The sequence below is a fragment of the Macaca mulatta genome, chromosome 17 (assembly GCF_049350105.2).
Source record: "Macaca mulatta isolate MMU2019108-1 chromosome 17, T2T-MMU8v2.0, whole genome shotgun sequence".
NCBI lineage: Eukaryota > Metazoa > Chordata > Mammalia > Primates > Cercopithecidae > Macaca > Macaca mulatta.
Genome location: NC_133422.1, coordinates 72,459,790 through 72,474,105, shown reverse-complemented (window position 1 = coordinate 72,474,105; position 14,316 = coordinate 72,459,790). Strand labels below are relative to the sequence as shown.

The 14,316-nt window shown below is 37.9% G+C and overlaps 1 long non-coding RNA gene across 1 annotated transcript; it reads right to left on the bottom strand.

Annotated features, from left to right (window-relative positions):
- Positions 1-3,596: 3,596 nt before the first annotated feature.
- On the bottom strand, positions 3,597-14,065 carry LOC144336360 (uncharacterized). The gene is made up of 2 exons (XR_013408064.1): positions 9,352-14,065; positions 3,597-8,749 (listed from the first exon to the last, which is right to left on the bottom strand). It is a non-coding gene; the product is annotated as an uncharacterized LOC144336360 (long non-coding RNA).
- Positions 14,066-14,316: the final 251 nt, after the last annotated feature.

The window sequence follows — 14,316 nt, the reverse complement described above, 5'->3', positions numbered from 1 at the left end:
ATGTTGTTCTCCCTTTTATTGGCAAAGAATGGAATTGAGAAGATGAGGGAGGTTTACATTTGGACTTGTTTTAAATTTTAAGAAGCTGTTCTTTTAAATTTACCATCTGTTACTTCAATACTTCAAAGTGTCTATGGTAACTGTTCAGGGATACCAGAGAGAACCATGGTGTAATTGGGTATGGCTTGACCCCTACTGTGCCTTTCTCATGGAGGAAGACCAACTCATTGTGAGTCTCATCACATTAAAAGAGAGTTTCCCTGCAAATATGTTAGCCTTCTGGTTACTGCACAGCAGAGATAAGAATTAGCTATAGACATTTTTGTAAGCCATTTGAATTAGAAGGTGTTAATTCTGAGAAGAAAATTCTACCAACCTCTTGAGGTGAACCTCCATGCAAACTACAGTATTTCAACATTTTATGGCAGGTCTTAAATAACACCAAGTAAATACGTTTAAGTCAAACAATTAGTCTTTGATTAAGAAAGAATGATCCAGTTCACAGATTCCATTGTTTTCTTGAGATACTTTTAAGTTGGAGAAATTACCAGAAATACATTGATTTTTTTTAACTTTTATTTTAAGTTCAGAGGTACATGTGCAGGATGTACAGGTTTGTTGCATAGGTAAATGTGTGTCATGGGAGTTTGTTGTACAGATTATTTCATCATCAAGGTTTATTAGGTATCCATTAGTTATTTTTTCTGATCCCTCCTCCCACCACCTTCCTCCCACCCTCCACCCTCAAATAGACCCCAGTGTGTGTTGTTCCTCTCTATGTGTCCATGTGTTCTCATCATTTAGCTTCCACTGATAAGGGAGAACATGCTGTATTTGGCTTTCTGCTCCTGCATTAGTTTGCTAAGGTTAATGACCTATAGCTCCATTCATGTCCCTGCAAAGGACATGATCTCATTCTTTTTTAGGGCTGCATAGTATTTCATAATGTATATGTACCACATTTTCTTTATCCAGTCTATCATTGATAGACATTTAGGTTGATTCTGTGTCTTTGCTACTGTGAATGGGACTGCAGTGAACATACATGTGCATGTGTCTTTTTAAAAATTTTCAATTTTTTCCCATAGGTTTTTGGGGTACAAGTCATATTTGGTTACATGAGTAAGTTCTTTAGCGGTGATTTGTGAGATTTTGGTGCATCCAACACCTGAGCAGTATACACTGTACCCTATTTGTAGTCTGTTATTCCTCACCATGCCCCCCATCCTTCCCCAAGTCCTCAAAGTCCATTGTAGATTCTTATGCCTTTGCATTCTCTTAGCTTAGTTCCCACACATCAGTGAGAATATATGATGTTTGGTTTTCCGTTCCTGAGTTACTTCACTTAGAATAATAGTCTCCAATCTCATCCAGGTCGCTGCAAATGCCATTAATTCATTTATTTTTATGGCTGAGTATATATCAGATTCTTTATCCCCTCATTGATTGATGGGCATTTGGGCTGGTTCCACGATTTTGCAATTGCGCATTGTGCTGCTATAAATGTGTGTGCAAGTATCTTTTTCATATAATGACTTCCTTTCCTCTGGGTAGATATCAAGTAGTGGGATTGTGGGATCAAATGGTAGTTCTACTTTTAGTTCTTTAAAGAATCTCCACACTGTTTTCTATAATGGCTGTACTAGTTTACATTCCCACCAGCAGTGTAGAAGTGTTCCCTGATCACTGCATCCATGCAGACATCTACTGTTTTTTTTTTTATTTTTTTATTATGGCCATTCTTGGAGGAGTAAGATGGTATCACATTGTGGCTTTGATTTGCATGTCCCTGATCATTAGCAATGTTCAGCATTTTTTCATAAGTTTGTTGACCATTTTTATATCTTCTTTTGAGAATTGTCTATTCATGTTCTTAGTCCAGTTTTTGATGGGATTGTTTGTTTTCTTTCTTACTTATTTGTTTGAGTTCATTGTAGATTTTGGATATTAGTCCTTTGTCAGCTGTATAGATTGTGAAGATTTTCTCCCACTCTGTTGGTTGTCTGTTTACTCTGCTGACTGCTCCTTTGGTCATGCAAAAGCTCTTTAGTTTAACTAGTCCCACGTATTTATCTTTTTTTAAATTGCATTTTCTTTTGGGTTCTTGGTCATGAAATCCTTGACTAAGCCAATGTCTAGAAGGATTCTTCCTATGTTATCTTCTGGAATTTTTATAGTTTCAGGTTTTAGGTTTAAGTCCTTAATCCATCTTGAGTTGATTTTTGAATAAGGTGAGAGATGAGGATTCAGTTTCATTCTCCTACATGTGGTTAGCCAATTATCCCAGCAATTTGTTGAAAAGGGTGTTATTTCCCCACTTTATGTTTTTGTTTGCTTTGTCAAAGATTAGTTGGCTATAAGTATTTGGGTTTCTTTCTGGGTTCTCTGTTATGTTCCATTGATCTATGTGTCTATTTTTATACTAGTACCAGTAGTGTGAGGTACTGTGATGCCTCCAGATTTGTTCTTTTTGCTTAATCTTGCTTTGGCTATACAGGCTCTTTTTTGGTTCCGAATGAATTTTAGAATTGTTTTTTCTAATTCTGTGAAGAATAATAGTGATATTTTGATGGGGATTTTGTTGAACTTGTAGGTTGCTTTTGGAAGTATGGTTGTTTTCACAGTATTGATTCTACCCATCCATGAGCATGGGATGTGTATCCATTCATTTGTGTCATCTATTATTTCTTTCAGCAGTGTTTTGTAGTTTTCTTGTGGAGGTCTTTTGCCTCCTTGGTTAGGTGTATTCGTAATTATTTTATTTATTTATTTATTTTTTTAGCTGTTGTAAAAGGGGTTGAGTTCTTGATTTGATTCTCCTCTTGGCCACTCTTGGTGTATAGAAGAGCTACCAATTTGTGTACGTTCATCTTGTGTCTGGAAACCTTGCTAAATTCTTTTATCAGTTCTAGGAGCTTTCTGGAGGAGTCTTTAGGATTTTTGAGTTAAATGATCATATTGTCAGCAGTGACAGTTTGACTTCGTCTTTACTGATTTGGATTCCCTTTATTTCTTTCTCTTGTCTGATTGCTCTGGCTAGGACTTCCAGGACCGTGCTGAAGAGGAGTGGTGAGAGTGGGGATCCTTGTCTTTTTCCAGTTTTCAGAGGAAATGCTTTCAACTTTTCCCCATTCAGTATTATGTTGGCTGTGGGTTTGTCATAGATGACTTTTATTACATTGAGGTATGTCCCTCGTATGCTGATTTTGCTGAGAGCGTTAATCATAAAGGGATGTTTGATTTTGTCAAATGCTTTTTCCACATATATTGAGATGATCATGTAATCTTTGTTTTTAATTCTGTTTATGTGGTGTGTCACATTTATTGACTTGTATATCCTAAACCATCCCTGCATCCTTGGTTTGAAACCCACTTGATCATGGTAGATTATCTTTTTGATATGTTGTTGGATTCAGTTAACTAACATTTTTGTTAAGGATTTTAGCATATATGTTCATCAGGGATATCGGTCTGTAGCTTTCTTTTTTGGTTATATCCTTTCCTGATTTTGGTATAAGGGTGATGCTACCTTCATAGAATTAATAAGGGAGGGTGCCCTCTTTATCTTGTGGAATAGCGTCAAAAAGACTGGTACCAATTCTTTGAATGTCTGGTAGAACTCTGCTGTGAATCCATCTGATCCTGGAATTATTTTGTTGGTAATTTAAAAATTACCATTTCAACCTTGCTGCTTGTTATTGGTCTGTTCAGGGTATCTAATTCTTCCTGATTTAAGCTTGGAGGGTTGTATTGTTCCAGGAATTTATCCATCTCTTCTAGGTTTTCTAGTTTCTGTGCATAAAGGTGTTCATAGTAGCCTTGAATGATCTTTTATATTTCAGTGGTGTCAGTTGTAATATCTCCTGTTTTGTTTCTTAATGGGTTATTTGGATTTTCTCTCTTCTTTTCTTGGTTAATTTTGCCAATGCTCTATCAATTTTGTTTATCTTTTCAAAGAACCAGCTTTTTGTTTCATTTTTTTGTTTGTTTCCATTTCATTTAGTTCTGCTCTGATCTTGGTTATTTCCTTTCTTCTGCTGGATTTGGGTTTGGTTTGTTCTTGTTTCTCTAGTTGTTTGAGGTGTGACCTTAGAATGTCAGTTTGTGCTCTTTTAGTCTTTTTGATATAGGTGTTTAGGGCTATGAACTTTCCTCTTAGCACCGCCTTTGCTGTATCGCAGAGGTTTTGATAGATTGTGCCATTATTATCATTCAGCTCAAAGAATGTTTTAATTTCCATCTTGCTTTTGTTTTTGACCCAATGCTCATTCAGGAGCAGGTTATTTAATTTCTATGTATTTGCATGGTTTTGAAGGTTACTTTTGGAGTTGATTTCCAGTTTTATTCTACTGTGGTCTGAGAGAGTGCCTGATAAAATTTCAATTTTCTTAAATTTATTGAGGCTTGTTTTCTGGCCTATCATACGGTCTATCTTGGAGAAAGTTCCGTGTGTTGTTGAATAGACTGTGTATTCTGTGGTTGTTGGATGAAATGTTCTGTGTATATCTGCTAAGTCCATTTGTTCCAAGGTATAGTTTAAATCCATTGTTTCTTTATTGACTGTCTGTCTTGATGAACTGTCTATTGCTGTAAGTGGAGTATTGAAGTCCCCCACTGTTACTGTGTTGCTGCCTATCTCATTTCTTAGGGCTATTAGTAATTGTTTTATAAATTTGGAGCTCCAGTGTTAGGTGCATATATGTTTAGGATATATTTTCCTGTTGGACAAGGCCTTTTACTATTATACAATGTCCCTCTTTGTCTCTTTTAACTGCTGTTGTTTTAAAGTTTGTTTTTTCTGATGTAAGAACAGATACTCCTGCTTGCTTTTGGTGTCCATTTTCATGAAATGCCTTTTTCCACCCCTTTATTTTAAGTTTATGTGAGTCCTTATGTGTTAGGTGAGTCTCCTGAAGGCAGCAGATAGTTCATTGGTGAGTTTTTATCCATTCTGCCATTCTGTATCTTTTAAGTAGAGCATTTAGGCCATTTATATTCAATGTTAGTATTGAGATGTGAGGTACCGTTGCGTTCATCATGCTCTTTGCTTCCTGTGCACTTTGGTTTTTTCATTTCTGCTTTTTAACTTGTATTTGTGTTTTATGACTCCTGTGTGATTTATGCTTTAAGGAGGTTCCATTTTGATGTGTTTCCAGGATTTATTTCAAGATTAAGAGCTCCTTTTAGCAGTTCTGGTAGTAGTGGCTTAAGAGTGGCGAATTCTCTCAGCATTTGTTTGTCTGAAAAAAAAAAACTGTATCTTTCCTTCATATATAATGCTTAGTTTCTCTAGATACAAAATTCGTGGCTGATAATTGTTGTATTTGAGGAAGCTGAAGATAGGGCCTCAATCCCTTCTAGCTTGTAGGGTTTCTGCTGAGAAATCTGCTGTTAAACTGGGAGGTTTTCCTTTATAGGTTAGCTGGTGCTTTTGCCTCACATCTCTTAAGACTCTTTCCTTCTTCTTAACTTTAGATAACCTGATGATAATGTGCCTAGACCACGATCTTTTTGTGATGAATTTCCCAGATGTTCTTTGTACTTCTTGTATTTGGATGTCTAGGTCTCTAGCAAGGCCAGGAAATTTTTCCTCAGTTATTCCTTCAAATATGTTTTCCAAGCTTTTAGGATTCTCTTCTTCCTCGGGAACACTGATTATTCTTAGGTTTGGTCGCTTAACATAATCCCAGACTTCTTGTAGGCTTTGTTCATATTTTCTTTTTCTTTTTCCTTTGTCTTTGTTGGATTGGGTTAATTTGAAGACCTTATCTTCGAGCTCTGAATTCTCTTCTACTTGTTCAATTCTGTTGCTGAGACGTTCCAGCGCATTTCACGTTTCTGTAAGTGCATCCAATGTTTCCTGAGGTTTTGATTGTTTTTTCTTTATGCTATCTTATTTCCTAGAATATTTCTCCCTTCAGTTCTTGCATAATTTTTTTTTATTTCCTTGAATTAGGCTTCACCTTTCTTTGGTGCCTCCCTGATTAGCTTAATTACTAACCTTCTGAATTCTTTTTCAGGGGAATCAGGGATTTCTTCTTGCTTTGGATCCATTGCTGGTGAGCTAGTGTGATTTTGGGGGAGTGTTGAAGAGCCTTGTTTTGCCATGTTACCAGAGTTGGTTTTCTGGTTCCTTCTCATTTGGGTAGGCTCTGTCAGAGGGGAAGTCTAGGGCTGAAGGCTGTGTCTCAGATTCTTTTGTCCTACAGGGTGTTCCCTTGATGTAGTACTCTCCCCCTTTTCCTGTGGATGTGGCTTCCTGTGAGCCAAGCTGCAGTGATTGTTGTCTCTCTTCTGGGTCTAGCCATCCAGCGAGTCTACCTGGCTCTGGGCTGCTACTGGGGATTGTCTGCACAGAGTCCTGGGATGTGAACTGTCTATGGGTCTCTCAGCCATGGATACCAACACCTAGTCTGGTGGAGATGGTGGGGGTGAAATGGACTCTCTGAGGGTTCTTAGCTTTGGTGGTTTAATGTTCTATTTTTGTGCTGGTTGGTCTCTTGTGGGGAGGTGGCACTTTTCAGAGAACATCAGCTGTGGTAGTATGGAGAGGAGCCGGCCATGGGTGGGGTCCCAGAACTCTCAAGATTATATGTCCTTTGTCTTCAGCAATCAGGGTGGATAGAGCAGGACCATCAGGAGGGGGTAGAGCTAGGCAAGTCTGATCTCAGACTTTCCTTGGGTGGGTCTCGCTGTGGCTGCAACAATCTCCCAGGGCCTTTCCCACTGCTTCTCCTACCCCTGCATTTCACTCGGCTGTCTAAATTGACTCAGCTCCAGGTAAGGTCAAAAGCTTCTCCTGCAAACTAGACCATCAGTTTCACTAGTTGGGGGTGTGTGTTTGGAGCAGAGGATTTCCCTTTCCCACTTCCACAGTTTGGGCACTCACAGTATTTGAGGTGTCTCCTGGGTCCTGCAGGAGCAATCTGCTTCCTTCAGAGTGTCTGTGGCTCTTCTTGGGGTTTCTGGTTTGTTCTGGCAGTCATTCTGGAGCTAAAATTAACAATGCGAGCCTTCATACGCTGCTCTGTCCATCTGAGTCGAAGCTGCAGTCTAGTACTGCTTCCTGTCCGCCATGATGCCCTACTGAATTTTTGCATGTGTCATTATAATAGAGCAATTTCTATTTTGGGGGATATATACCCAGTAATAGGATTGCTGGGTAGAATGGTATTTGTGTCTTTAGGTCTTTGAGAAATCAGCACATTGTCTTCCACAACTGTTGAACTAATTTACACTCCCACCAACAGTGTATAAGAATTCCTTTTTCTCCACAACCTTACCAGTATCTGTTATTTTTTTGTTTTTTTAAGAATAGGTATTCTGGCCAGGCGTGGTGGCTCAAACCTGTAATCCCAGTACTTTGGGAGGCCGAGACAGGCGGATCATGAGGTCAGGAGATTGAGACCATCCTGGCTAACACGGTGAAACCCCGTCTCTACTAAAAAATACAAAAAACTAGCCGGGCGAAGTGGCAGGCACCTGTAGTCCCAGCTACTCGGGAGGCTGAGGCAGGAGAATGGTGTAAACCCGGGAGGCGGAGCTTGCAGTGAGCTGAGATCCGGCCACTGCACTCCAGCCTGGGCGACAGAGCAAGACTCCGTCTCAAAAAAAAAAAAAAAAATGAAAAAAAAGAATAGGTATTCCAACTGGTATGAATGGTATCTCATTTTGGTTTTGACTTGTACAGAAATATATTGGCGATAGTGGGGTTGGTGTGGTTACTTTGATGTGCTGATGTGTGCACTGTGGAATAAAGCTAATGAGCATTATGTTTGTATCATTGACAACTGGTATTAATAGCATGGAAAAAAACAGATATCCACTAAGATCAATGAGTTTGACCTTAGAGTCCTGAAATAAATTGAATTGGAATATCAGTGTAAGGTCATTTATCTTTTTTAAGAAAAAAAAATATTTTTAATATTATCCACTGAAATGGCCTAGAGATATTGATCAACCCAATAGTAGTGAGCAACCCTGGTGGTTAGATTGTGGTCCTTTAACTATTCCACTAAAAGAACAGTGTTCTTGAAAAAAGTAAAAGGCACTTGTTAGAGATCTAAGGTAGAAAATTTACCAGATGAGCCTGAAAATTATTATCAAAAACTAGTAGAATTATGTCAAAAGGACCGAGGAGCCAGCTTAAATAAGCTCCCAACTGTCCAGGGGTGGGGCCATTTCAATATCAGTAAGAACAGTAACTGTCATGGATGGAAACACACAAAATATATTTAAGTCCATAGTTTAAAATGATACTTAAATACATAAATCACCTTTGGAGAATACTAAAGCTTTGACTTATGATTTTGAAAACTGATAAAGGATAAAGCTCTTATTCTACCTTTTCTATAAAAATTTAAGATAACCTAATTATTTTGAAAGAAAGTATCTTTTCATAGATGTATTTTGGCTAATAAATGAAAAGGGAAAAATAAAATGAAAACAGCACATTTATCAATATCTAATGAATTGCTAATCTCACAAAATGATGGTAGATATTATGCACCACTAATGAAAGTACCCAATATCACTGATTAAGTGGTCTTCACACACACACCGCCACCACCAACACAAAACCTGAATTTGATCACATCTCAAGACATGGAAATACAGGGGCTGAGAAACATGTGTGAAACAAAACAAAAAATACAATCAGCAAAACTCTGTAAGACGAGTGACCCAACTTCCTTCTGCTCCTCCTGCTTCTCTTCGTCCTTCTCCTCCTCCTCCACTCATCCTCTTTCTTCTGCAACAACAACAACAAAATTGCAAGAGGAAAAAAAATAGACAGAGGAGGAACCTATATACTAAAAGAGATGACATATCAATAATGTGTAGTGATTGAATCATAATTCAAATAAGCTTAAATAAGGAGAGAACATTTGTAGCATAAATAAATTGTGAAATGTGAGCACTATCTGGATATTTGAGGAGATTAAGGAAATATGGCTAATTTAAGAGAGATATTGGTGATATTTGTGCCCTGTTCTAAAAACATACAGATAGTAAGTATACTATGGTAAACACATATATATATGTATATATTAACTGCCATTGCATCAGTCTCCTGAGATTGCAGTTAAGTGGCAGTAGGGTAGGGATGGGAGAGTGGAGGGTGATGGAAGTGGGAAATGAATGTTTGTTGTTTTCTTTAGCCAGAGAATAAATTATAAAGTGCATGTCAAATTTGGTTTTAATTCACTTGAAGCATCTATATGAACAGCTTAACAAATGAATTAGTGACCTGTTAAGGCATAAAGAGCATTGAATAAGTTTCTTTCTATCTCATTTTTCTCTACTAAACAAAGTACATTAAAAGTTCAAGTGGCCAGGCATGGTGGCCCATACCTGTAATCCCGTAATTCCGGCACTTTGGGAGGCTGAGGCAGGCAGATTGCTTGAGCTCAGTAATCCAAGATCAGCCTGATCAACATGGAGAAAACCCCATTTCTTTAAACAAACAAACAAAAAAATACAAAAATTAACTAAGCATGGTGGTTCACACCTGTAGTCCCAGCTACTTGGGGGATGAGGTGGGAGGATCCCTTGAGCCCTGGAGGTCAGGACTGCAGTGAGCTGAGATCAAGCTACTGCACTCCAGCCTGGGTGACAGAATGAGACCCTGTCTTAAAAAAAGAGAAAAGTTTATAATGAATTCAAGCATTCCACATATATTAGAATTGACAGAAGTCTCAATATCTTATGAAAAAGATATATGTGTATGTGTATATATGTGTATATATATATCCATATGCCTCCATTTTAGAATTTTATGTTTGTTGAAATTTAGTAGAACCTTTAGATTTTTCCCTTTTTTCACCTACATTAATCATCCAGTATTGAAGAAAACCATGAGAAAAAAAAAAAACAAAGAAAAAAAGAATCTTTGAGGCTAAATATTTTGATCTTTATACATTTTCATTTTTCTTCCTGTGTGGTATACATTTCCTTTACCATATTAAAATATCATGGAATTAGGCACTTCATTGGTACATTCCTCTAGCATTTCTTGAACAATTCTGCCTTCACTTAATGATTGTCAAAAATTTTCTCAGGTTGTAACATCTCTAAAAAGGTGTGATATTAGAACCAGCAACACAGGTATGTAAAGTGCCTGGAACACAGTTGGTGCCCAGTGAGTAGAATTACAATGATGTCAAAACATTATTAATATGGGCGTACCTTTGATTTTCCCCCTTTTCCTACCCATCAAAGAAAGTCTGCATTGACAAGCCCAATTTCCCACTTCCTCTCACCTCTTAAAGGATAAATATAATTTTGTGCTAAATTTAAACCTAAGCCAATCTACTAAATCATGTGAAGAGAAAGAGAAGAGAAGGCCGGGGGCCTGTGGGGGTAGGGTATTGGAGTTGAAGTTAAGAGGAGTAGAAAAGGAAGGGGGATTTTAATAAAAGCGGATGTCGAGTATGTATTTGAATCCCCTTGACTGTCCTTTGAGAGGTATCTTATAAAAGATGAAATTCTTTTTAATTATGTTTCAGGAGTCAAACTACCCTTCTTGACTGTAGCAGTGTTATGGGACTGAACCCTGAGAATGTCTGGATTTACAAGGCTTACATTATTGACATGAAAGTTGTGTAGAAAATTATTAACATTGCTCAAACAGAGGTTTGGCCTTGCCCTAGACTCCTGGGAGATAACTCCTTGGAATGTTCTACTTGCTAAGTGTGAGTTTGTTTACCTGGGGGCTTTGGACCATGGCAGATATTTTATGCTAACAATATGATTTATGTTGGGGCCTTTGGATCATACAGTATCAGTACCTCTGGAGAGGCTGCAGACGAAGGTCAGCCATGCAAGTGTTCAACCATGTCTACGAGACAAAATTCTAGTAAAAACTCTGGACGCCAAGGTTTGGATGAGCTTCCCCGGTTGCCCCTACGAAGTGCAGATTGTCACACATCATTACTGGGAGAAATAGAACCTGTCCACACAACCCCACTGAAGAGAACAACTGAAGCTCAACACTTAATGTCTCCTGAACACTGCCCTGTGCTCCTCTTCCCTTGGCTTATGTTAATCTGTATCCTTTGCCTGTGATAAACTGTGAATATAACAGCTTTTCTGAGTTTTCTTGGGGGGCCTCCCAAACTGATAGCTGTGTCAGAACTGAAGGTGGTCTTAGAGACCCCGGAACTCAGAAGTTGATGTCAGAAATGAGGGTGGTCTTGGGGACCAACAAACTTTGCAGAAGTGCATTGAGAATATATTTCTACACACAAATGTAAGATAAAAGTATTTATGAAAAAGCTTAAAAGTGAAAAGAGGAACCACATTCAGAGGAGAACAAGTCTAGAATTGTAGACCAACAAGCTGTACTTCCAGAGAAAATGTTAGAATACATAGTCAAAATAGCAAAATATGGAAAATGATATAATTTCTAAAGAAATAAATGATGATTTAATGTATTCTTTACAGTAGTGATAAATATAGTAAATTAAAATATTTATAGAATGGGTATAATGCATATTAACTTTAGTAAAATTTTTATTTAGTCCCAGGGTTTGATGTTTTAAAGCATCTTATGTTAAACAGCCTCCAAGAGGACTACAAATTTAACTAATTCAATAGTGACACATGCAGAGTACAAGAAGTAACTCACAAAAGAAGAAATCTATACAAATGCATGCTAGGACAGAACTTACTTTGCAAATGTATGGCATAAAATCCATCCAGACAAATAAAAACCACAAGTTAAGTAGGAGTTAGCAGCGTGTCACTGTAATTCTAAAAGTTAATAAAATACTGCATTATCCAAATAAGAGAATGGCATATAAGGCTAAGTCTGTCACTGTATTCTATTCTAGTGGGATAATTTTTAGATTATCATATTCATTTTAAAACTCCATATATAGTGAAAGAAATTTCAGCATGCTGGGTTCCAATCTTAGCTTTGCCACTAACAAACTGGCTATCTCATGGAAGCTATCAGAGTTTGGCCTTGCCCTAGAGCCCTGGGAGATAACTTCTAAGTCCTTGGAATGTCCTGTCTGCTAAATGTGGCTGTTTACCTGGGAAAGTCAGGTCCCCAACTCTCTTCATCTCCAGATCCTGTAAATTGAGGACATCAGGCCAGAATCATACTAAAATCACCACACAGATCTTAAATCCTTTGTTCAACAGGAAAAGACATTATTCAAAATCATTGGGAGGATTGAATCACAGTATATTTGTATGCAAAGAGATGTTTCACAGGAGGCTGTGGGCTACAACCTGCTGATGAGCTATCACAGGGGCCAGGTCAGAGGCCCTGGCTCACAGGAATCTATAGCTGATACTATTACCAGCTCCCATAGTCTTTCTTTAGTTGTAAGACCCTCATTTTACTAGGCATGTAGCTAGAAGCTACATTTCACAACCTCCGTTGGAGTTAGGTGTGAAATGGGATATAAGTGGCCAATTGGATGTGAGTGAAAGGAATAGGGCTGCTTCTTCATCACATCCATTATTTTTCTCATTGGGGCAATTACAGAGCTGGTGAGCTGGGATTATTTTGTTTTGTTTTGTTTTGTTTCCTTTTTTGAGACAGGGTCTCACTCTGTCGCCCAGGCTGCAGTGCAGTGGTACGATCTTGTCTCACTGCAACCTCTGACTCTTGAGTTCAAGTGATCCTTCCACCTCAGCCTGCCAAGTAGCCGGGACTACAGGCATGCACCACCACGCCCTGCTAATTTTTGTATTTTTTGTAGAGATGAGGTTTCGCTATGTTGTTCAGGCTGGTCTTCAACTCCTGTCCTCAAACAGTCTGCCCACCTTAGCCTCCCAAAGTGCTGGGGTTAGGCGTGAGCCACCACACTAGGCCTTCAGCTTTGATCATGAGATACTAGCGGACGGCAGTGTAACATGTGCTTGGGACACTTTCCTGGGCAGAACCTACTTTTGTTTTCAAGTGAGAAATATATATATATTTTAAAATTCTATCTTGTTTGAGCCACTGTATTTTAGAGGTTTTTGCTACATCACTTAGCTCTGCCCTAGTTTATATACAGATTGCTACTAGGAATCAGGTGCTATCAAACAGGAGCATAAAACACATGCTATTAGTTAATTGTCTTTGTAATAGGAATGAAGAAATAAATGTTGAAAACTAAAAGTTTATTGACCCTTCTTATGCTATGGCAAAATATTTGGCAAAGTTCTCACTTGCCTTAGCTACCTATGAAGCCCATGCTAGAAAAAGAGATTGGGAAAACCTAGAATATTTGTATATTTTAGCTGTTTCTTACTGAATGGTATGGATCAAATGTTTGTATCCTTCCAAAGTTTATATGTTGAAAACCTATTATCCAGTGTGATGGTATTTGGAGGTGGGGCCTTTGGGAGGTAATTAGATCATGAAGGTGGGACCCTCATGAATGAGATGGTGCCCTCATAAAAGAGGCTGCAGAGAGCTTCTTTGTTTTTCTATCATTTGAAGGCACAGCAAGTAGTTTCCATCTTTGAACCAGAAAGTAGGACCACAGCAGAAACCAAATCTGCCGGCACCTTGATCTTAGACTTCGCAGCTTTCAAAACTGGGAGAAATAATGCTTTGCTGTTGATAAGCTACCCAGTTTATTGTATTTTGCTATCACAGCTCAAATGGACAAAGATGCTGCATTTACCATGAGAGAGATGAAGTAAAGCAGAATTTAGTCAGTTCACAAGCACAGATGCCTACATGTTGCAGTTCAGTCCTGTCTGAGACCTGTAATCAAAATTGACATTTACAGAGCATTTCATTCAAATGTTATAGAATACACATTCTTTTCATCAGCACATGGAACATTCTCCAGAATAGACGCTATCTATATCTAAAACCATATTATTTCAATAAGTTCTGAAAAATATTCCATAAAATTCAACATCCCATTATGATCAAAATCCTAAAAAACTGGTTATAGAAGGGAAGATATCTCAAGATATCTCTTGTCAGCCCACAGCTAACATTATCCTGAATGGGAAAAAGTTAAAAGACTTTTCTCTAAGATCTGGAACAAGAAAAAGATACCTACTTTTACTACTTTTATTAAGCATAGTACTAGAACCCTGGACAGAGCAATCAGGCAAAAAAAAAAAAAAAAAGAAAAAAAAAGGAAGGAAGGAAGAAAGAAAGAAGGAAAGAAAGAAAGAAAGAAAAGAAAGAAAGAAAGAAAAGAAAAGAAAGAAAGAAAGAAAAAGAAAGAAGGAAAGACAGAAAGAAAGACAGAAAGAAAGAAAGAAAGAAAGAAAGAAAGAAAGAAAGAAAGAAAGAAAGAAAGAAAGAAAGAAAGAGAAAGAAAGAAAGAAAAAGAAAGAAAGAAAGAAAGAAAG